General features: G+C 36.0%; 1 long non-coding RNA gene across 3 annotated transcripts in view; it reads left to right on the forward strand.

Annotated features, from left to right (window-relative positions):
- Nucleotides 1–22,082, forward strand: part of LOC123384950 — a 112,157-nt gene that overhangs the window by 81,344 nt on the left and 8,731 nt on the right. The window contains exons 1-2 of one of the 3 annotated variants that reach the window (XR_006596782.1): nt 19,698–19,812; nt 20,237–20,419. This is a non-coding gene — a long non-coding RNA (uncharacterized LOC123384950). Of the gene's footprint in view, nt 1–19,697; nt 19,813–19,937; nt 20,420–22,082 lie in introns of those variants that run through there. The other 2 variants (XR_006596781.1, XR_006596780.1) reach the window with 2 other exon arrangements.

Below are 22,082 nucleotides of genomic sequence, written 5' to 3' on the forward strand. Positions count from 1 at the left end.
CTTTATTAAAATGTGTATGTTACTTTGGTTTGGTTAGAATTTACAAATAATAGGCAAATCAGCTCATCTACTTTGTTGTTTTTTTTTTTTTTTGGACCCAACTTTCAGAAACTGTCTATTTTCTATCAACCTTATTTCCATTTTGTTTGCCTCTATAGAAGAGCAGCTTAAGACCACTCAGTGGTTGTTCCTATCCATCCCGTGTCCTGAGAAGTGGGAACTGTAGACCACCTGTCTACCAAGGCTCCTCTGCTTCTTGGGAGACAAAAAGGACTTGTGGGGAAATATTGTATTTTTTTGTTATTATTTGATGATCAAGATATAGAATAGTTAAAATGGTAATTCTCAAATTATTTTCCAACAAGTAAGTCCAGGTTTAACTAAGAAATAGTATTGACAATAGTATATTGTTTATATGTTTACTTTTAATAATAATAATATAATGAACGAAATGATAAAGAGCAAGTGTCATAACTACATTTTATTCTTCTCTGGATTTTTAGTTTATCTTCCCCTGGATATTTCTTGGAGATGACATACAGGCTGATCTAAGAAAGGCTACTAGCCCATTTATGTCTGAGCAGGATTTAATCAGAAGTTAAATCACCATCAAACCATAGACCCTGAAGGTTTACTTGGTTAGACTTCCAACCAACTCTAGAAGCTCTCTGTCCAGGATTTGCAGATTTTCCTAGTATATAGGTGAGCAAAGTCAGTATCATGTGGGAAATTTCTCTGAAGCAATACTAGCTTCCAGTACTAGCTTCCACACTACCAGGTAAGCTTACCCCAGAGACCAAAGAATTGGAATGTTTATAAACCCATATGAATGCTCAAATCACACTGTTTACTAAACGAATTTAATCATACAGGAAGAGACAAAAGAAGAGAGGTGGGGTGAGGTAACACACTTAGGTTAGCATGCAGGTCCACACTACCTTGATCTAGAATTACACAGAGCTCCTGTGGTCTGTTTCTCTTTCTGATGCATTAGGTTCCCCTATGGCAGGCATGGTTACAAGCAGCAGAGCAAGGGGCCCACAGACAGAAAGTTCCTCCGGTCAGTGATACGCACACATGCTATCAGAGATGCAGGGACAAATATACGAAGCTACCACAGTAGCTTGTCATCAGCCTGCTGAACAGCCATGGGTTTTTTTACACTTCTTGGATAGAGCACATGTGGAGTCAGAACAAGTACATATTAAGTGTCATCAGTGGGTGGCTGATTTAGGAGTGAGATGGCTCTCAGCCCAGAAACGGCAGGACCAGCCCATTGTTCCTTCTATCTCTTTCTATCATGAACCCTTCTGTTTGTTCTGCTATCATCTCTGTTGACTCTATTTGTGGCATGTTTCACATGTTATTAACTCATTTTTTATACTTACATCAATTCTGTTCCTATTTTACAAGCTACTAGCATTTTTATTATATATGTTTACCATTTATTATACATTTTGCCTCTAACTCATAAGCTACCGGCTTTTATACTATGTAAAATTCATATTTCTTATAAGTCTACCACAGCTTGTTTGTTTTTCTTGTCTTTATTGAAGAGTTGAATATCCTCAAACAATACAGCAAGTTCAGATCATCCTAGTGATCCTTCTCAAGCCACATCAGGCAACACCCACAGAGACCCATTCAAAGGATCACATTTTAAGGAAATCAAATGTCAATCCAAGAATGCAAATTCAGAGACATTAACATATACATCATGTAATATGTGTGCAGATTTAAAATATATTTCTGATTTGTACCGTAATTTTTTACTTTTTGTATCTTAATATTTTACTGTATTAATGTAATGGGGTCTTCTAGGGGCATTATATAAAAGGCACAGCCAAGACAAGAAATTAAAGTTGAATCCAATCCTAAAGAAATAATAGCTTAATCTTTTTGAAACCCTCATATCAACTTACGCTCAGTCTCAAGAAAAAGAAAGAAAGAAAGAAAGAAAGAAAGAAAGAAAGAAAGAGAAAGAAAGAAAGAGAAAGAGAAAGAAAGAAAGAAAAGCAAAAACTAGGTTGGTGAACAGTTATATTTAAAAGAAGATAACCTAGAAATTCTAGAAATCAAGGTCTGCTGTCAGTAAGAGATATCAGGGGTAGAAATCTGGACTTCGATGATGTTTACTGCAAATCTTGTAACATAATTTTAGAATAACCATTCATCTTTAATCTTGACTATCTAAATTTCACTGTAAGAGTTGGGCTATTAACAGATGGCCTACCTGATTATATTTCAACTTTGGCTAATTGGAACATTTATATGACATTTTAAATATTTAGCTGAACAATCATGAGTTTATTTTTAAAATGAAGTACAATTGTTCTTCTCAACCATTACTATGATTTACATAATAAGAGAAACTGTTGGTGGAAAATGTTAACATAGTATTCCTTTTTTATCCATGATTATTTTGTTTCTGTATAAAATATAGGGCTGGAAAGTGTATTAATTAGTTATGATATCTGAAACTGTCATCCAAATTGTAGAGTATGCAAACTGAAATTGCAAAATTAGGAAGTGCCTACCGAGAACAAAATAACAAGCAAGAAGCTTAGGGAAACACGGGAAGAAAATTTTAAGCAGCAAAAGAACTTCTGGAAAAATACTAAACTTCGGAAAGAATTTGGAAGATACACTGTATTTCAAACTAGCAGATTTTTATCAAGATTTGACAGAGTAGTCATACTTCAAAGTTGTGGAATGGACTAGACTATATGCCACTAAAGAAATTCTCAGGAAAAGCAGCAATGGCAAACAAACAAACAAAGAAAAAATACTTCAGCAAATGAGTTCATGGCTATGTGCTTGGTGGACACTGGCCAAAGGAGTACCTTCCAAAGACTCATGACATCCTGAGATATGATGTGCTATGCAGTCATTCCTTCCTGAGTCCTGATCATGGTTCCATGTAAGAGGTGCCATTTGGAGAACTTAAATTTTCTAAGCTTTAGGTTTCTTATCTTGACAACATATATTTTAAAGCCAATCTCAAATTTTTGTAGAGTGCTAATTTAGATAATATGCAAAGGACTTCATTTTGGTTCTTTCTGGATACCTTTTATGGGTTAAATAAAATTTAGTATATAAAGGCATAGAAAGTGAAAGAAGAAAGTCATGTTTCTGCTGTTCTTTCTGAATGAGGTCCGTAGAATAGAAAAGTGACAGAAATTTTAATTAGTCCCCAGAAATGTTATTTCTTATAGAATTAGATGAGGGAGGGGGTCAGCATACCTTTGGGTAAATTCATACAATATTCAATTTATATTTTGCAATGTATATTTATATAAAGGAAAAGTGTTCACCTCAGACTTCTTCTCTACTCATTTATTAAATTAATACTTATACTGTGCCGATTATGTGCCAAGTGCTGTGCTAGGTTTTAGAGATAAAAGAGGGAGGAAAAGACAGGACACAATGCCCTGTGACTTAGATTTTTCATCTAAATTGGGAATCTGCATCGAGGTAGGGCTCCAGAACTTTTATTTGTGAACAGTCAGTATTGAGTTCAAAGGGATTCTTGTAGTAAAACAAAGATGTAGACAGAAAATGAAACAAGAAGAAACCAAGGGGCCCACTAACCATGCATTACTGAAGAGGAATTCAGCCCTGACTACCCTCTCCCATGGCGTTTTCAGGGGACCCCAGGCTTCCTCTTCCTCTTCCTCTTCCCTTCCATTTGGGTCTAGGAAATTTAGAGAGGTAAAGTGTTCCCTAGAGATGAATGAAATGTATAATTTCTTTTTCTTTCTTTCTTTCTTTTTTTTTTTTTTTTTTTTTTTTTGTTGTTGTTGTTGTTACTAAACATGGATTTTCTGGCATTTGTGTTCTATTCCATGTTTTCAAGGGGTTTCTGAAAATTAAAGCTGAAATTGCATGGACAATTCAAATGAATTGCATGGGTGCCCATGGGCACCCCTAGGTGGCTCAGTTGGTTAAGCATTCGACTTCAGCTCAGGTCATGATCTTGAGGTCCATGGGTATGAGCCCCATGTAGGGCTCTGTGCTGACAGCTCACAGCCTGGAGCCTGCTTCAAATTCTGTGTCTCCCTCTCTCTCTGCACCTCCTCCACTTGCACTCTGTCTCTCTCTCTCTCTCTCTCTCTCTCTCTCTCTCTCTAAAATAAACATTAAAATTAAAAAAAAAAAAAAAATGAAATTGCATGAAAGTACAAGCTAAACTTGAGACCCAAGATAGATTCCATAGGAAATGAAACTGCCCTCAAGGGATGCATTAAATAAGAAAAAGTGCTTTCAATTCTTTGGCTACTTAGAGTTAAAGATATTAATTGGAAGATATGATTGATTTCAAGACTACATATTTCCAAAACCCTTCCTTGTTCCGACAGTCACTTTGTTCTCTCTTTGTCTCTGTTTCGCTCTCCCTCTCTGACTGCTGAGCTGGAACATTGGTCTCCTCTTGCCTTTGGGCTGTGACCTGCGCCACCGGCTCTCCTGGTTCTCAGGCCTTCAGACTCAGACTCACACCTCCGGCCTCCCTGGGTCTAGCTTACAGATGGCAGATTGTGGAGCTTCTCAACCTCCTTGATCATGCAAGCCAGTTCCTTACAATAAAAATCTTTAGATACAGATACAGATATACATACATTTATACCCATATATAAATATCTTGTTGGTTCTCAATACATAGTACCGTAATTTTCAAGCCTAAGCTAAACTTAACAAAATATTTTTTTTTTCTGTGACAAAGATCCATGTCTCCAGAGATAGTATGACATGACCTACACATGTTCTATGTTTCTAGGTGTTATCGCCACTGCCAAAAAATGTCCTTCTAGGGGCGCCTGGGTGGCGCAGTCGGTTAAGCGTCCGACTTCAGCCAGGTCACGATCTCGCGGTCCGTGAGTTCGAGCCCCGCGTCAGGCTCTGGGCTGATGGCTCGGAGCCTGGAGCCTGTTTCCGATTCTGTGTCTCCCTCTCTCTCTGCCCCTCCCCCGTTCATGCTCTGTCTCTCTCTGTCCCAAGAATAAATAAAAAAACGTTGAAAAAAAAAATTAAAAAAAAAAAAATGTCCTTCTAAAGGTGGTTGGGATAATTTAAAAACTCATTTTTGTTTTTTTCCAAAACCTCATTTTTAGAGGATAATAAAAAATAGCACTTTCATGATAATCAGGTATATAACACTAAAAGGAAACAAACCATTTATCATGAATGTTTTTGCAGCTGGTTTGGATTCTAAAGATGTGCTAATCTGTCCACTGAAACTTTTAGCCTTCTTCAGCAGAGACAGACCTCTGGTTCTAAAATTATTTTCAAAATAAAAAGCTCTGTTGAATTTGATTTTTACTTTTAAAAAGCCTTGCACAAAAATGAAAAGAAATAATGTTCAACTGGAATGTAAATAAATACACATAAGCCCCATACTAAGTTGAGGAAATTATCAAGGTTTGAAGTGTTCAACACTACAATGTATAGTATGTGAATAAAGTACTGTGAATAATATACACACATGTATATTTAATTTTAATTGATACAATTTAAACAGGCTTCCAAGTTTTCAGAAAGGTTAGGAGAGGTGAGATTATTAGCTAGCCTGATAAAAATATAAAAATATACATTCATAACACAATCACTAAGTATCCCTTGCACGTGATGTACCCCTTGTTTGCACATTATGATTCTGCTTTGAAGATTCTCAACTGAAATTTTAAGTTTCCTTAACTTACAGTCCAATTGATACTTTTAAATTCAACATACTGGTTGGAAATCTAGGCAATAATATGCCTCACATGATCAATGTATATGGAATTCTTTCTCCGTCATGGAGCTGTAAAGCGGGCAATAATGTGGGCTCTTCTCTCTTAGTATTCTTCTGCTTAGTTTAAGATGGTGTCTAAATGTTAACCGATGTAGGTTGAAATGCCAAAGAAAAGACCCAGAAAAAAAAAAAGAAAAAAGAAAAGAAAAGAAGAAACAAACTGTGTCAAAAAAGAACAGTTTAAGAATTCTCTGAAAACTCACCTTAGATTGTTGGATGTTCAAGGAAAGAAAGAAATATGTTAAACTAATGAGTCTCATTAAATTACATGCAGTAATTCAGTCAAAATTATACTTAATTAGTAACCAGTCCTCATGTACCAAAGCTTTGAAAACCCAGCTTTGCCCAACTCAATGTGTTCAAGTAATAAATTTTACAATTCAAGGATTTATATATTCCACCAGCTGGCAATATATACTATTTAGCTATTACTCAGGATGCTAATCTTTCTGTCTGTGCAATGGCTTAAGCAATTAAATGATACATGTTAGGAGTCTTAAAAGCATGACATAATTATTTCTACAACTCTATTCTTTCATTATATTTAATTTACTTTTTCTTCATTAAATCATGGAACACATGCAAATTGTAATTACAATAATTATGTTTCTATGAATAATAGTAAATCTATCAATAATATTAAATTTGTCAATATAAGTTTCTTTAGAATCTTATTAATTAAACAATTAAAAGATTTTCTACTGTAATTTACTGGGCTTAAGGAAGGCATTTTTGTGAAGAATTTTTTTTGCTGTTTGGAGGAGATATGTGATATTAATAAAAATGAGCTATAAAGATAATAATTCAGGCTTTTCCAAAAGAAAATCTTATTATAATTAAAAATGTTGTTTATTGCAGGGGCACCTGGGTGGTTCAGTGGGTTAAACAACTGACTCTTGGTTTCAGCCCAGGTCATGATTTCATGGATTTGTGGGTTCAAGACCTGCATCGGGCTCTGCACTGGCAGTGTGGAACCTGCTTGGTACTCTCCCTCTCCCTCTCTCTCTACCCCTCCCCTACTTGTGCTGTTTCTGTCTCTCTCAAAATAAATAAACTTTTAAAAATGTTTATTACATTTTAAAGAAGAAAAAAGCTTTCAATGAAGAACATTTTCTTCTTCTTGTTTTAAATGTTTATTCATTTTTAAGAGAGAAAGCATGAATGGCAGAGAGCCGCACAGAGGGAAACAGAGGGTTCAAATTGTATTCTGCTGGCAGCAGTGAGCCTGATGTGGGGCTCGACTCAGGAACTACTGTGAGGTCATGACCTGAGCTAAAATCAGACACTCAACTGACTGAGCCACCCAGGTGCCCCTGAAGTACATTTTCTATATGCACTTATTACAAAAACAAACTATCCGACCAAAAAACATAAAAGTTATCTCTCTTCAACCTGCCCCTTCTGTGCTTCCATCTCTAACAATACTGCTGAGTGATGTGGTCTCTGTTTTAATGCTTTTCTGACATGTAAGTAGCTACCAGACAGCCCATTCTTTTCTCTGGCAGCAAGCAGTAGGATCTACTTATGATAGCAACAAGGTGAGAAAGGGTGAAATTAATTTTATATTTCCCCTGGAGCCCTTCTCTCCTTATTACCAACTACATTTCAACTGATTGACTTTTTCTGACACAGTGAAGAATTAATAGCACTGATAACCTTTCAGAAGACAACATAAAGGATCTTTACCTATTTTTGAAGTATAAGGAAATTGCTGGTTTCCTGAATATGATAAAGCCAGACCTTCCAAACCTGACACTGATGATAAGTTTTCTATTTGTCTGTAGACCTCTCGACTGTAAGCACAAGACTGGAATCGCTTGGTATATTTTCTCCTTGGTAATCTAGTAGTGTTTTTCTATCACCAATGTGTAAGCCTCAAGGGGAATAAGTTTCAATTATTTGCAGACATCTGAGATGAGGAGCAGATTTTATTAAAATTTAGGTCTTTGACTTCTAATTAAAGAGTGATGTGCAAATTGATAATGTGACTTTCAAGACTTCATTCTCTTTAACTTTGGCCTATTTCAATGAGATCTCCTTAACTCTCCTGAACTGTTAGCATTTCCTTGAAACAGAACTTAGAGAACACAGTCTATAGACAGAATTTCTCTGTCCATGATCCAACTTAACAAATTCTGGTTTCCTCTAAAAGGATTTCTTTTCACCATGAATGGTTATCACCAGGGATAACCATTACTACAGAGATTACCACCTATATAAATAAGCAATAATTTTGAAACATTTTTCTTTCTAATATTGCTTTCATGATTTAGATACCTTTGTCATTTATTTTTTTTTCTTGATAAGAAATTAAAGATTTAGACTTAAATTCTCCATAACAATAGGAGGACCAAAAGAGACTTAGAATAGCTTTTAAGAATTAGTGTCCACAGACATTGCTGCAAGCAGAAATTAATGAAACAGACGCCAATTTTCTCTAGTTGTTCATTCTATCCTACTTGGTGTAGATAAAGCTTCCACAGATACGTAATAATTTGGTATCAAAGGAATATGAGATAATTTTTCATTGCAAACAGGAAGAGGAAAAATCAATTGAAAGACAAAATGCAAGCAAACCTTCAATAATAGATCTTTATGAGGTTATAAACTACTTTAGTCAGTTATACTCTGAAGAAGTTCATCATTCAGCTCTGGGGACAACATGCTAACATTGAACTATGGTACCTCTAAGAATAAAACAACAGCCACATTTCCCAAATAGCTTTATGTGCTTCCTGGGGTTTCCTAGTAACCAGAAGAGGCTATCAGGAACACATTTATGTGGAAAGTAGGCAGGAGAATAAAGAGGTAGGAACTTGAAATGAAATATCCCTACGGTGTTCATGTAGCAGAGCTCAGATATAATTCTTCCAAGACAAAAACTGTTGGAATATTTAATTTTCAGCTCGTGGGAGCAAAATATGCTAGCTGTATGATAACCATGCTGTTCATTTTTAGCTGATTTCATTTCAGTAAGAATCAGGCTGTCCCATTGGGTTACATGCTGGCATTGCATCAGATCATGTTTTTCTGTTTACCAGAATAAGCAGTTACTAATCTAGACAAGAGCCTTACATGGGAAGGAAATTTATCATACTCAGCAACACTGAACTTCACATTTAGAAAAAGCACCATTTTCACTGTGACTTATGTGAATGATGATTCCCCAGAGATAGTACATTATATAGCTTTGCAACTGCAAATGTTTCAGCAAGAATAATATGAATAATAACATGTGTATTTATATAGATAGTGCTAAGGAAAAATCAGATAAATGTGGAGAGTGTATTGTGTTATCCTTGTAACTTTTCTGTAAGTTTGAAATTGTTTTAAAATAGAATGTTTCTGATCATCGAATGATGTTATTGAAGAGATAGTATAAAGACACTATTTCTGTGTAAAGACACATATAACCACCACCAACAAAAAATAGTAGCAGACAACATCCAGAACTCCTACCATTAAATAATTAAAAAGTTTAAAAAAATAGAAGGAAACCTGGGTTGGTCAGTCAGTTAAGTGTCCAACTCTTGATATCGGATCAGGTCGTGATCTCCTGGTCATGGGATCAAGCCCCACATCAGGCTCTGCACCAAGCTAAGCCTGCTTGGGATTTCCTCTCTTCCTCTCTCTCTGTCCTTCCCCCACTCTCTCTCTCTCTCTCTCTCTCTCTCTCTCTCAAAATTAATAAATAAAAACTTGTTTTGAAAAAAGTTAAAAAAATAGAAAAATGAGGAAATAACCAAAAAAGTCCAAAAAAAGTCAAAAAAACTGGGGGGCCTGGGGGGCTTAGTTGGTTGTGTATCTGACTTCACTTCGGGTCATGATCTTGCAGTTCCTGGGTTTGAGCGTGTGTCTGGCTCTGTGCTGACAGCTCAGAGCCTGGAGCCTGCTTCGGATTCTGTGTGTGTGTCTCTCTCTCTGTCATTCTTCCACTGGCGTTCTCTGTCTCTGTCAAAATAAAAAAAATAAATATTAAAAAAAAGAAAGTAAAAAAAATCTTCAGTAGGGGCACCTGGGTGGCTCAGTCGGTTGAGCGTCCGGCTTCGGCTCAGGTCATGATCTCATGGTTTGTGAGTTCGAGCCCTGTGTCGGGCTATGTGCTGAGCGCTCAGAGCCTGGAGCCTGTTTCGGATTCTGTCTCTCTCTCTCTCTCTCTCTCTCTCTCTCTCTCTCTCTGCTCCTCCCCTGCTCATGCTTTGTCTCTGTCTCTCAAAATAAATAAATAAACATTAAAAAAAAAAAACATAAAAAAACTCTTCAACAAAAGATGAAACATAAGTGAAAGCAAATGCATAAATATATATATACAACCTTCATATTTGGAGAAACAGAAATTTAAAACGAAGTTCTGATTCTCTACCCACCAATTTGACAAGGTTAAAAATTGACAATAGACTAGTGTTGAGACTGTGGTGCAAGAGGATTCCCTATACGATACTGATGGATGTGTAAGTTGGTATAAGCCTTTGGAAAAAAACTGGAAATTATCTAACAACATTCAAGATACATGAAACCTTGGTCCCCATGTATCTACTAGAATGTATGTTTTCAAAGAACTGTACAAGAAGATAGGCATATGACTGTGGCTTCTTTGTTTGTTATAGCTAAAAATTAGCAAAAATCCAAATGAAAAAGAATTAACATGAGCTAAACAGTTTAACACGGTTCATCTTAAAAAGACACCTTTGAGGGGCACCTGGCTTGCTCAGTTAAGCATCCGGCTTCTGCTCAGGTCATGATCTAATGGCTCATGAGTTCGAGCCCTGTGTCAGGCTCTGTGCTCAGTTCAGAGCCTGGAGCTTGTTTCAGATTCTGTGTTTCCCTCTTTCTCTCTGCCCTTCCTTCGCTCATGCTCTCTCTCTCTCTCAAAAATAATTAAACATTTAAAAAAAAGTTAAATTTGAATGAAAAGAATCATGTCAGAATAATATCTATGGTATGATAGCATTTATACTATGTCCAAAGCATGTCATATTGGGAAAATGTATATATGTTATATTTATTTATGTTATATATTATTCATATTTTATATAACTCATATATATGCATTCTAACACTTCATTAATGCTATAAAGAAAATCAAGGCATTATAAAACACAAAATTCAAGTTCATAGTTAACTGAAGATGAGAGCTGGTTTTATTTGGAAAGAAATACACAAGGAATTTTAACCATACTAGCAATTCTATTCTATAAATTAGATTATACTATATATTTAGGTCTTGTTATTTTTCTATTATATTATGTAGTAATATAATTTTGTTATTTTTCTAGTACATCATGTAATAAAAGATATTATAGTATATAAAAATATTTTATGATTTTAAAACAAAATAAAATTAAAATTTTTCAAATGTTCTATCACATCTCTATTTTATCCTTTTGGATAATGACTCCTAATAAGCCATTGGAAAATATTTATCAGATTAGAGAGAGAAATAATTTTATAGAGTCTGAACATTTTTTTTATCGGCTGTATTCCTCTCTTAGATTCAAAACTTTGAATAAAATATCAAACACCTTTTATGTCAAAGATGAGAACAAGATCATTTTCATATTGTGTATGTGTCCATTTAATTCCTATGTTATTAAAAATATTGAAAACTTGGAAATAATGAAAAAGATTCTGTGTGATTTTTCAATATCTTACAAGAACAGTCTCTAACAGCCCCACCTAACAACCCCATCAGATGCTCTAAGAATATGTAACTTTGTACAACTTACTATTTACTTGGAGTCCAATTTTGTAAAGTTGGATTTACATTCGTAGAAGAGTGATAAATTGCAAACAAATGTTGACAAGTAGAGATGCAGATGTTTTCTACACCATAAGAAAAAAAAAGATTATGGTTTTGTGGCCTTTAGGCCATTAGTGAGTTCTGAACCTATGATAGATGCCTTTTCCTTTTACTGACTGTATATTTTAGTCCTGTGTACCTTCTTTTGAAGCACCCTTGTTGTCTCACTGCTTCCTTCTCTGATTTGTGAAATACATGTTTGACATATGCTCAATATATGTGTCATTGTAACGTTTTTCAAAAATTATTATTTTAGCCCCATAACAAGTACCTAAGCACTGCAACTTACAGGCAAATTGGCTAATGATATCCCTTCATGTGTCACAATAGAGTCTATCAAAATGTGCTCTGTATGTTTTAGTGGTAGTCAAAATTTTAAGAAATTCTGAGTGAGCCAGAAAATCCATTACCACACAGGAGGTTCCAGTTCAAAAAGTATTATTTACAATCTAAATATACCCAGGACAAAGGAGAGGAAAACTGCCAAGATTGAGAAAAAGAGTTAGAACACAAAGTAGAAATCAAAGATGATACAATCTCTATTCTTTTTTGTTTTGTTCTGTTTCAGCTTGGGTTGCTGTTGTTTCCCAAAAGCATAAAGAAAGCAGTCAGTTGCCGTCTAATCTGAACCAATGTATCCTGAAGTAATATGATAAAAAACATGCACACTACACTGACAATATAATATTTTTGAAACTACTACTCCAGAGTTTTTGGAATGCAAATATTGTTCTTATGGTCCTGTATAGACTTTGTGAATCAGTTTCTGTACATCTTCCCCCCCCCCGCCCATGACATTGTGCTTAAATCTTCAAGAGCAGTAGTAAATAAATACTGCATGTTTTTTGTCTTAAAATATCCTAGGAGAACTAGCTAAAGTAGCTCAGCTTTCTCTTACTGTTTCAAGATTTGAAGGAATATTACACTACAAAAAAGCAGATGACAGGTAATACCTTGTTATCTAATTATTAGCAACGTATTCCATCAAATTCATTCATTGATTGATTCAACCTTTAACACAAATATATTGGAGCGCCTGGGTGGCTTAGTTTATTAAGCGTCCAACTTTGGCTCAGGTGGTGATCACTCCATGGATTCAGGTCCCCCCCCTTGGGCTCTGTGCTGACACTTCAGAGCCTGCAGCGGATTCTGCTTTGGAATCTGCTTTGGATTCTGTGTCTCTCTCCCTGCCCCTTTCCCACTCACACACTGTCTCTCTCAAAAATAAATAAGTACTAATAAACTTTAAAGCAAATAGAGTACCTCTAATCTTTGAGTAGAAAGATTACAAAACAGCCTTGCCTAGAAAGGACTTAGGTCTGTTGGGGAAAACTGAAAACCAATCACAGTATTTAACACTTAGAAAGAACTGGGGAATGAGCTGTTTTGTAAAATAAGAATGCAAACAAAATAGTAAAACGAGAGAATTAAAACATTGCACCACAAATCACCTTTCTTTATAAGCAATTAGGATTAAAAATTGTCATCACATAACAAAAAAAATAAAAAAGCTATTTTTTAGTTTTATTGATAATAATATGCAATATGGCTGTAGAGACTGAGTTAAACTAAGTGTAGTCATCACCTACCGGGTGGTAATAGGAATTAATGTAACTTTTCTGGAGATAAATTTTGTAATATGTGTCAAGACTCTTAAATTTGTCATCATGTTTCATTATTAAATCTAATTTAAAATATTCTTTTTTTAAACTTTATTTAATGTTTATTTATTTTTGAGAGAAAGGTGGGGCGGGGGGAGCAGAGAGAGAGGGAGACACAGACTCCGAATCAAGTTCCAGGCTCTGAGTTGTCAGCACAGAGCCCGACACGGGGCTGGAACCCATGAACTGTGTGATCATGGTCTGAGCCGAAGTCTTGACGTTCAGCCGACTGAGCCATCCAGATGCCCGTAAAATATTTTTTAAGTAAATACTCAAATTCATGTGCATATGTATGCATAAATATATTCATTCATCATAGTACTGTTTGTAATCACTTATATGTTCAGCCTTATGGGAACTGCTAGGGGAATGATAAAACATTCATTCTATGAAATATTATGAGATATTAAAATGCTTTCACTGTTTTTAATGTCACATGACATGTTTATGTCAAAATATTAAGTTAAAACTTTATACTCAATTTGAATTACAGATCTGTTTCTAAGAACATCGAAGTCCACCAAGTAGTATTATCAAGTGTGAGCCAGAGTATTTGTTTTTATTTTCTTAAAACCTTTCTGTATTAGCCATATATTTTCCACTTGGAGAAAATACTAATTTTATAATTGGAGAAATATTTTAAACATAAAATAGTCTAAATATTTTTCTAAATATATTCTAAATTGAATATCTAAATATTCTTTTAAAAAAGCAAAACTGAAGAGACATTCATGCTTTTTCAAAATCTGTTGAATGCACGCATGAAGAGTTGCAGGAACAAATGCATCTATGGATGAATGACTTAATGAATATATTCAAATTAGTTACAAAACATGTCTAACAAAGAAACAAATGTTTCAAAATAGAGCTAAAGTTTTTCTTTATACTATGTAGAAAAAAAAAAGGCGAAAAGACTTAAAAAGAACACACCTGGTAATAGAGGATGGTTTTATTCAATCTCAGTAAATAAACCAGTTCAAGGACTTTGGTGTTCAAAAGCAAACGAATGTTTCAACTTTAGAGATTCCTCCTTATCTAATGACTAAAAAAGAATACCAGCAAGGATTATGCAAACAGTGAAGTTAAGGTACAGCTGACATTCAACCACTCTGCACAGATAAGGCCAAAACACTTGTTAAAATATTTAAGTACTTTCATTCTGGTTGCTTGGAGGCCCCATGTTCCCCTGCCCCCTTTCAATACTGTTTCTCCTCCAGGACTTTCCATATATGACCCTGAATAACTCAAGGATTATTGCCCAGCAGAGCAGGGAACCTATGAAACGTTGCCCTAGTCATAGCCAACATCCATCCTGATTAGTGTCATGTATTAGTGTCATGTATTAAGTAATTTAATTTTACCTTGATTTAAGATTAAACCTTGAAATTTTTCTACTTTTTAAAACTCTCTAAGACTTTTCCTAATTCACACTAACCTCTAACTTGTCAAATGTAGTTTTGTTAGTTTTGTTTTGTTTTCACACTATTACCAGGATACTAATCTTTTAATAGAAAAATAATATCCATTAAATTATTGGACATCGTCCAATTCAATATCCATTTCTATCTTCCAATTAATATCATCCAATTTCTATCTTCCAATTAATATCGTCCAATTAATATCTTCTCTACTGAATAGCTCTTTTGAGTTTATTTTAGTACCTTTTTTTCTAAGAATTTTCCAAATGTGGAAATTTCTTCTTTAAAAAGCAGTATCTATTTCCATTACATAATACCTTTCTTTTTCAAAGTAATTCTTTATTCAGTTCAAATGCATTTCAGTTCACCTTGCCTCCAGCTTGACTATGGATGGCTGTATTTTCAACTCTCCTTAATAGATGCTTCTTGGAAGAACACAATATATGTTTCAATTCTGACCCATTCTGTCTTCCTAACTTGCTCTATATCTAGTCATAATTGGGCACCCTTCCCGTTGAAAAGTAATTTTTTCTCTAGTCCAACTTGTAATTTTTTTTGTTAACATTGTTCAGGAAATTGTTTTGATATTGAAGCTTATAGCACATATCAGCCAATCTAAAGAAAAGCTGAGAATATTTTAAGCAGTTTCCCAAATAATTTCAACCTCTCTATTAGTCAGGGTTCTCCAGAGAAACATCGAGAAGCAAAGAGGTGTGGTGAGGGTAGGTCCTGAAGAAACCCAGCATTGTTTTGCATGGCGACTGCCTCAAGGGAGACCATTACAATTTCTTCAAACAATGCAGGGTTAATACCTTCAGAAAGGTCGTAGAGATGCCTCTTCCTTTTCTTTTTTTTTTTCAAATTTTCATTTAAATTCTAGCTAACGTCCAGTGCAATACGGGTTTCAAGAGTAGAATTTAGTGATTCATCACATACATAGAACAGTCAGAGCTCATCAAAACAACTGCCCTCTGCCTTTTGGGATGAGCACTGGTTGTTGTATGGAAACCAATTTGTCAATAAATTTCATATATATAAAAAAAACTGCCCTCTGTTTTCTTTATTTTTTTAACATTTATTTATTTTTGAGAGACAGACAGAGATAGAGCATGAATGGAGGAGGGGCAGAGAGAGAGAGGGAGACACAGAATCTGAAGCAGGCTCCAGGCTCTGAGCTGTCAGCACAGAGCCCCACGTGGGTCTTGAACTCATGAACTGTGAGATCATGACCTGAGCCTAAGTTGGACACTTAATCAACTGAGCTACCCAGGCACCCCAACAAGTGCCCTCCTTAATACCCATCACCCATTTAGCCCATTCCCCACCCACCTGCCTCCATCAACCTTCAGTTTGTTCTCATGGTTTGCTTCCCTTCTCTCTTTTTTTCCCTTCCCCTATGTTCATCTGTTTGTCTCTGAATTTCCACACATAAGTGAAATCATCTGGTATTTGTCTTTCTCTAACTGATTTAGTTTGCTTTGCATACATTCTAGCTCCATCCACATTGTTGCAAATGGCAAGATTTCATTCTTTTTGATGGCTGAGTACTATTCCATTATATATGTGTATAACGTCTTCTTTATCCATTCATCAGTCAATAGACATTTGGGCTCTTTCCATAGTTTGACTATTATTGCTAGTGTTACTATAAACTTTGGCGTGCATGTGCCCCTTTGAGAGGCACCTCTTTCACTGGCAAAGAAAACTCATTAGAATTTAGAGGTTCAATGTTGCCAGCTTCATCAAGGTCTTCCCATATGTTTCCATTTCAACTTTCAAGATACCATTCCTTTCCAGTTAATCTCTTCACTCAAACAGTAGATACCCTACAAAGCTAGGAACTGAATATATGTTGTAATTCATTGAGTCACAGGATGTTTCCGGATTTTTCTTTTTTATTCAATCATCTCAGTCCTGCTGCTACAGGAGATAAGGATCTCCTTCAAGGCACACACAGAAGCCTTCAGATCATTTATGTGATGCCTTAGCTGGGAACTCAAATTCATGAACTCATCCTTTTCTTTCCTCATTTTGTAGCAACATTAGGAATAACCAGACAACCTCACTATATTCATTAGTTTGCCAAAACTGTTTGAAAGTATCATATACACAATCACCCAGATCCTTGCTTCTCATAAGTCCTTGGTTAGGAGTATCCAATTCTAATGTTTTTTTATATCTCTATTGCCAGATCATGCCATTGACTACCAGTGCTCTCTTTCCTACAGGAAAGTCATTGCCGTGTTTAATCAAATTAAAGAGCCCAGAAATCCCAGAACCAATTTAGAAACATCATCCTTAAAATCCTCTTCCTCTAGAACCACTTTCAGTATCAAAATTTTTGTTAATCAGGGTTCTCCAGGGAAACAGAACCAACAGAATCTGTGTTTTAGATAGGTAGTTAGATGATAGATGATAGCTAGTTAGTTAGCTAATGACAGAGAGAAGAGATAGATTGAGATTGACTCATTATAAGGAATTATTCATTACAGGATTATGGTGGCTGAGAAGTCACAAGATCTCCCACAGGCAAGTTGGAGACCCAACAGAGTCAATGATGTGGTTCTGGTCCAAAAGCTGGCAAGCTTCAGATTTAAGAAAAGCCATGCTTCTGAGGGCAGGCAAAGATCAATGTCCCAGCTCAAGGTGTCAGGCAGGAAGATATCCCGCTTACTCACAGGAGGGTTGGCCCTTTTCTTCTATTCAGGCCTTCAAGAGATTAGATGAGGCCTAGCCACACAGGAAAATCAATCTGCTTTACTCAGTCTACCAATTCAAATGTTAATCTCAGTTCATGAACACCCTCAGAGACATTCCCAGAATGTTTGGCCAAATACGTGGTCAAGTTGACCCATAAAATTAACCATCACAACCACCCAAGTTCTGTTCTAATTTTTACTATCTAAATTCATGATCAAAATAATATTGAGCTAATTGTGCATGTGTAATGATTTTACCTGTGTCAAACTGAAGCCTTAAGTGATCTCTCCAGACTTTGGTATAGTTGATGCTTATGGACATGGGGCATGGGTGAGTAGATGAAATGTGAAGGTCTGAAGCAGCTTTTCTTTATATTAACAAATTGCAAAACAAAGTCAGCATCAATGTCATTGATCATCTAATGTCATTGCAAAATACATGGTCTTTTTTGTAGTGGTTTTACGACTTGTAGTGGATACTTTCAAAAAGATTAAAACAGTATATTAAAGCTTAGTTACATTTTAAAAAACTGGCAAAGGGAATAAACTCTCAAAGATCACATAATACAAAGCAAATAATACCACACACAGAATATAGACTATATGTATGATTCCATTTGTACAAAATTCAAATGCAGAAAAACAACTTTCCGATGGCAGAGGTCAAAGAGTAGTTATTTTCTAGGAGTGTTGACTCTGAGGAGGCTCAAGGGAGCTTTCTGGGGTGATGGCGATGTTATGTATATGGATCTGGCTGGTAGTTACACAGTTGCAACACTTTATAAAGCAACTTAAGATTTGCTCACTTCACTGTATACAAGTTATGCCTTAATTAAAATGTTTTTTTTTTTAAATCATGATATTTTCCTAATAAAATCTTTTCTAGGTAATCCAAAATATGTGCTAAGAATGGAGTTGGGGTGGGGGTGGGGAAATAAGCAAGCAAGCTAAAACAAATTCTAGACAAAAGTAAATCAACACGTTTCACCCAGAGAAGGTGAGCTCTGCAGACGAAATAAGATTCCCTTTAGAGAAAGCCAATACTTCAATCAGTATAAAATCTTTATAGTTATCACTGTAATAGTATTCGTGTGGGTTTTCCCTGATTTCTCATTTAGAACAGAGGCTGTTGCATTCTCCTGTATTCTCCTTAGGAAGGTTTAAGGCTTCTAGAATAAGAAGCACTACGTCAAAAATGTGTTTCCAGAGCGATGTACTAAACTGAGATACGAAATTACATTTAAAAAATGATTTTCGTTAAAATTAGCATTTGAGTTGAATAAAAGATTTTAAAAATTAAAGCATTTGCTACACTAAAGAAGGAGAAGGAAAAAGAGAAAAGGAAGGAAGGAAGGAAGGAAGGAAGGAAGGAAGGAAGGAAGGAAGGAAGGAAAAGGAAAAGTTTCCCCAAATCTAAATGTGTGCAATAACACTAGAAAAAAAAATTATATTTGCAGATTCTCTACTTAAAATTTTAAATTATTACACACAACTGTTCTCAAAAATTTATCTTAGTTTACTAAGCATTTAACTTGTATCCTTTGCTTATTTCTGGTAGCCATTGTGATACATTGAATAATTTCCTTTCTCAATTTATCTCTTAAACACACACTTTATGACAATTATAAGAAAAATCAGACGTCATGGTTTTGAGGGAAAAAAAGACAATATGTTTTTACTGGTTTTATCAGGCCAGACAGATGAAGGTGAGAAATTCCAAATGAACAAAACTACCCTTCAAATTCCCCAGTACTGTCTTCAACTTGCTTACACTTCTAAAGCCTTAAGAACTTGATTTGCATTTTAAAGTGTTTGCTCTCTCTGTAAATATGTAAACAGAATGGCACTGAGACTAGTGGAAGAGTGATTAAAAGAGGGAAAAGAGATTTGACCCCCAATATTATCCATTAATTGAGACACCTTGAGTGAGGATAAAAGCTATATTGTCATACAAAAACAGTGATGACTTTAATGGCTGTCATAAGCGCTTTACAAAAATTCTCAGAATTAATTTGCTAATGAATTTTCTCTCCTCATCTCATATAGGTTGCCTGCACATTACACATCTTTCTAAGCCTGGAGGGGAGATAGCTTTCCCTATAGATATGGCTTGTTCCCATCCTTGTGTATTCTCCTCTAGTCACCCTGTCCAAATAAATAAAATCATTAGTGACATCGATGTATGCCTTTTTAGTAAAAGATGCTGTTTCCAAGTAGCCCTTGCTCTGCTCTCCAGAGCATGTGTTTTCTAAGCTATTGTGTGGGCAAACTGCCAGAATTCAGCAGTGATAGCTGCACCTGGAGTGCCCCTCCGAGGTCACGCGGTTGGCAGAACCTGCGTGATTTGGAATCCCTACTGCCAGGCATTGCTCTGGGCCCCATCGGTAGCGCATCTCTTGGAAACATCCTCACTTCCCTACGTGGAGAAAGCGGAGACAGATTACAGGTGATTCTTTTCAGATCCTGGAGAAAAAGAAAAAAAAAAAAAAGGACCTCCAATAGTTTCAGCTTTTACTGTTAGGATTACTATTTTCTCCTGCAGCTACATATTGATACATAATCCACAGTGATATTTTGAAACTGAGTTTAGACTAAGAAGCAAACTGGTGGTCACGTTTTACTTTCATTTACTCTGATATGGCATCGATTCAGATATCCAAGCAAATTTTTAGTTAACAGAAGATCACAGTTTGATGTAACTGTACACATTTCGAGTAAAGCAGCCCAAATCTAGAGAATATTGTTCAGATAGTCCCGTGCATGAGGAGACCAAAGAAATGATATCTTTAGAGGATAGGATGGGAACACCTGAAACGTGATTAATTCCAGGAAAGGATTGCTCTTTTCCCCCTTCTTCTGTAAACTTTCAGGACTCTAATACTGCTTGCTGCCGAGTGGAAAGAGACACCAAGCCTGCTTCGACTGACCTAGAAAGTAGAGAGGTGGGCGAAACTGCTGAGAAAGCAACGAAACACAGAAACATGTTCTATGTGTTTCTCTGATCAGAGTTGAGAAGAACTCTCTATCAAATAGCCAGGAATCATCAGAGAGAGGTAAGTGCATCATGGTCTCATCCGCAGGGACTCATCTTGTATTAACGTGAGAGCCTAGGGTTTGAACAAAAAAGGAGAAAAGGATCAGTCACGTTTGACTTAAAATTTCTCACTTTTTGAAGTTACTGGTAAAATGCTCTGTCAAGTTCTATAGTAAGATTGATGTAAAGGACCAAAACATAAATTCTCAGGAAGTTTTGTGTGTCTTTTGAAAAATGCCAGGAAGATAGTTAAGAGTCTTGACGAAAGTGAAAGGATTTTTTCAAGACAGTGCGGTACTTGTATCTCTTCTTCATACAGAACTTTTTGCCACATTTTATCTTTCAAAAAAGATATGAACAGTGAGCAAATTGTACTTTCCAAGTAAATTTTCTTTAGGGCAGAATAAACGATTAATTACTCTGCATAAAAATAGATGTGTGATATATGTGGGGCCCCCGAGATGATTGTTTTATAATATTATACAAAGATATGGTTTGTTGTTGTTGTTTTTTTAATCTCTGACAGACTGAATGAGGGCTTTTCTTGGCTCAAACATATCTTTTCTCTTTTTACACAACCTAATTAATATTTGTTGGTATACTGATCAATGTGAAAGAAAAAAAAATCTCAGAACTGGAGGTTTTTTTCCCAGAATACCTAAGGCAGAATTCTGATTTTTCAGAGCCTAGCAAATGCCCCTTGAATGTTGAAATAAAGCTAGGAAGAAGTAAGTCGTGTTAAAGCAATTTTTCCATGAAAGTTGCTGATGACTAGGTTTAAGTGTTCCAGGAACCGGACTCGACTCTACCGGGTTTCTCCCACCCACCTCGCCTTAATTTAAGACTTGATAACTACAAAATGTTTTCTAAGTGTGCCCTATATTCTCCTTTATCCCCTTCAGACCTACTCTCCACCTTCTCTACCCTCTTCTAGCACTGGACATTATAGCTTCTATAATGTGTATCAGCCAAATTCCCTTTCCCTTTGGCTTCTGGTTGGGTTTAGGCAACAGGAGGCACATGTAAGCAATCAGAGGAAGAGAGACACGTCAGATATTTATTCCTTTGGCTGCCTACCTGTTATCCCTTGGCCAGACACCAGCCAATATCCTCTAACCAGAGCCACATGTCCTCCTGGGTACTCACTCTCCCAAACCACTCAATGTGTCTGGTAACTATTCAACTGGTAGTAGTGTTGGTTTCCTCTGGTCCTCACCACATTTTACAAAGAATTTCTTTTTTTTTTTCAGCGTTTTTATTTATTTTTGGGACAGAGAGAGGCAGAGCATGAACGGGGGAGGGGCAGAGAGAGAGGGAGACACAGAATCGGAAACAGGCTCCAGGCTCCGAGCCATCAGCCCAGAGCCCGACGTGGGGCTCGAACTCATGGACCGCGAGATGATGACCTGGCTGAAGTCGGACGCTTAACCGACTGCGCCACCCAGGCGCCCCTACAAAGAATTTCTTGATAGAACTCTCTTTAGTTGTCCCTTCCGAGTGTACCATCCAAACATTGGCTGGTCCCTGATCATCACATTAAAAAAGGCTCCACACGGTAAAAAGAGAACTACATAGATCTTATTACACAGTTAGTATAAGAAAAATTATATACCACACATTTCAGATAATATGCCATGGGCTTCTTGTTTATAATTTTCTCCTTAGTCAAGTAAGATTGTTTC

The sequence above is a fragment of the Felis catus genome, chromosome B1 (genome assembly GCF_018350175.1).
Source record: "Felis catus isolate Fca126 chromosome B1, F.catus_Fca126_mat1.0, whole genome shotgun sequence".
Lineage (NCBI taxonomy): Eukaryota > Metazoa > Chordata > Mammalia > Carnivora > Felidae > Felis > Felis catus.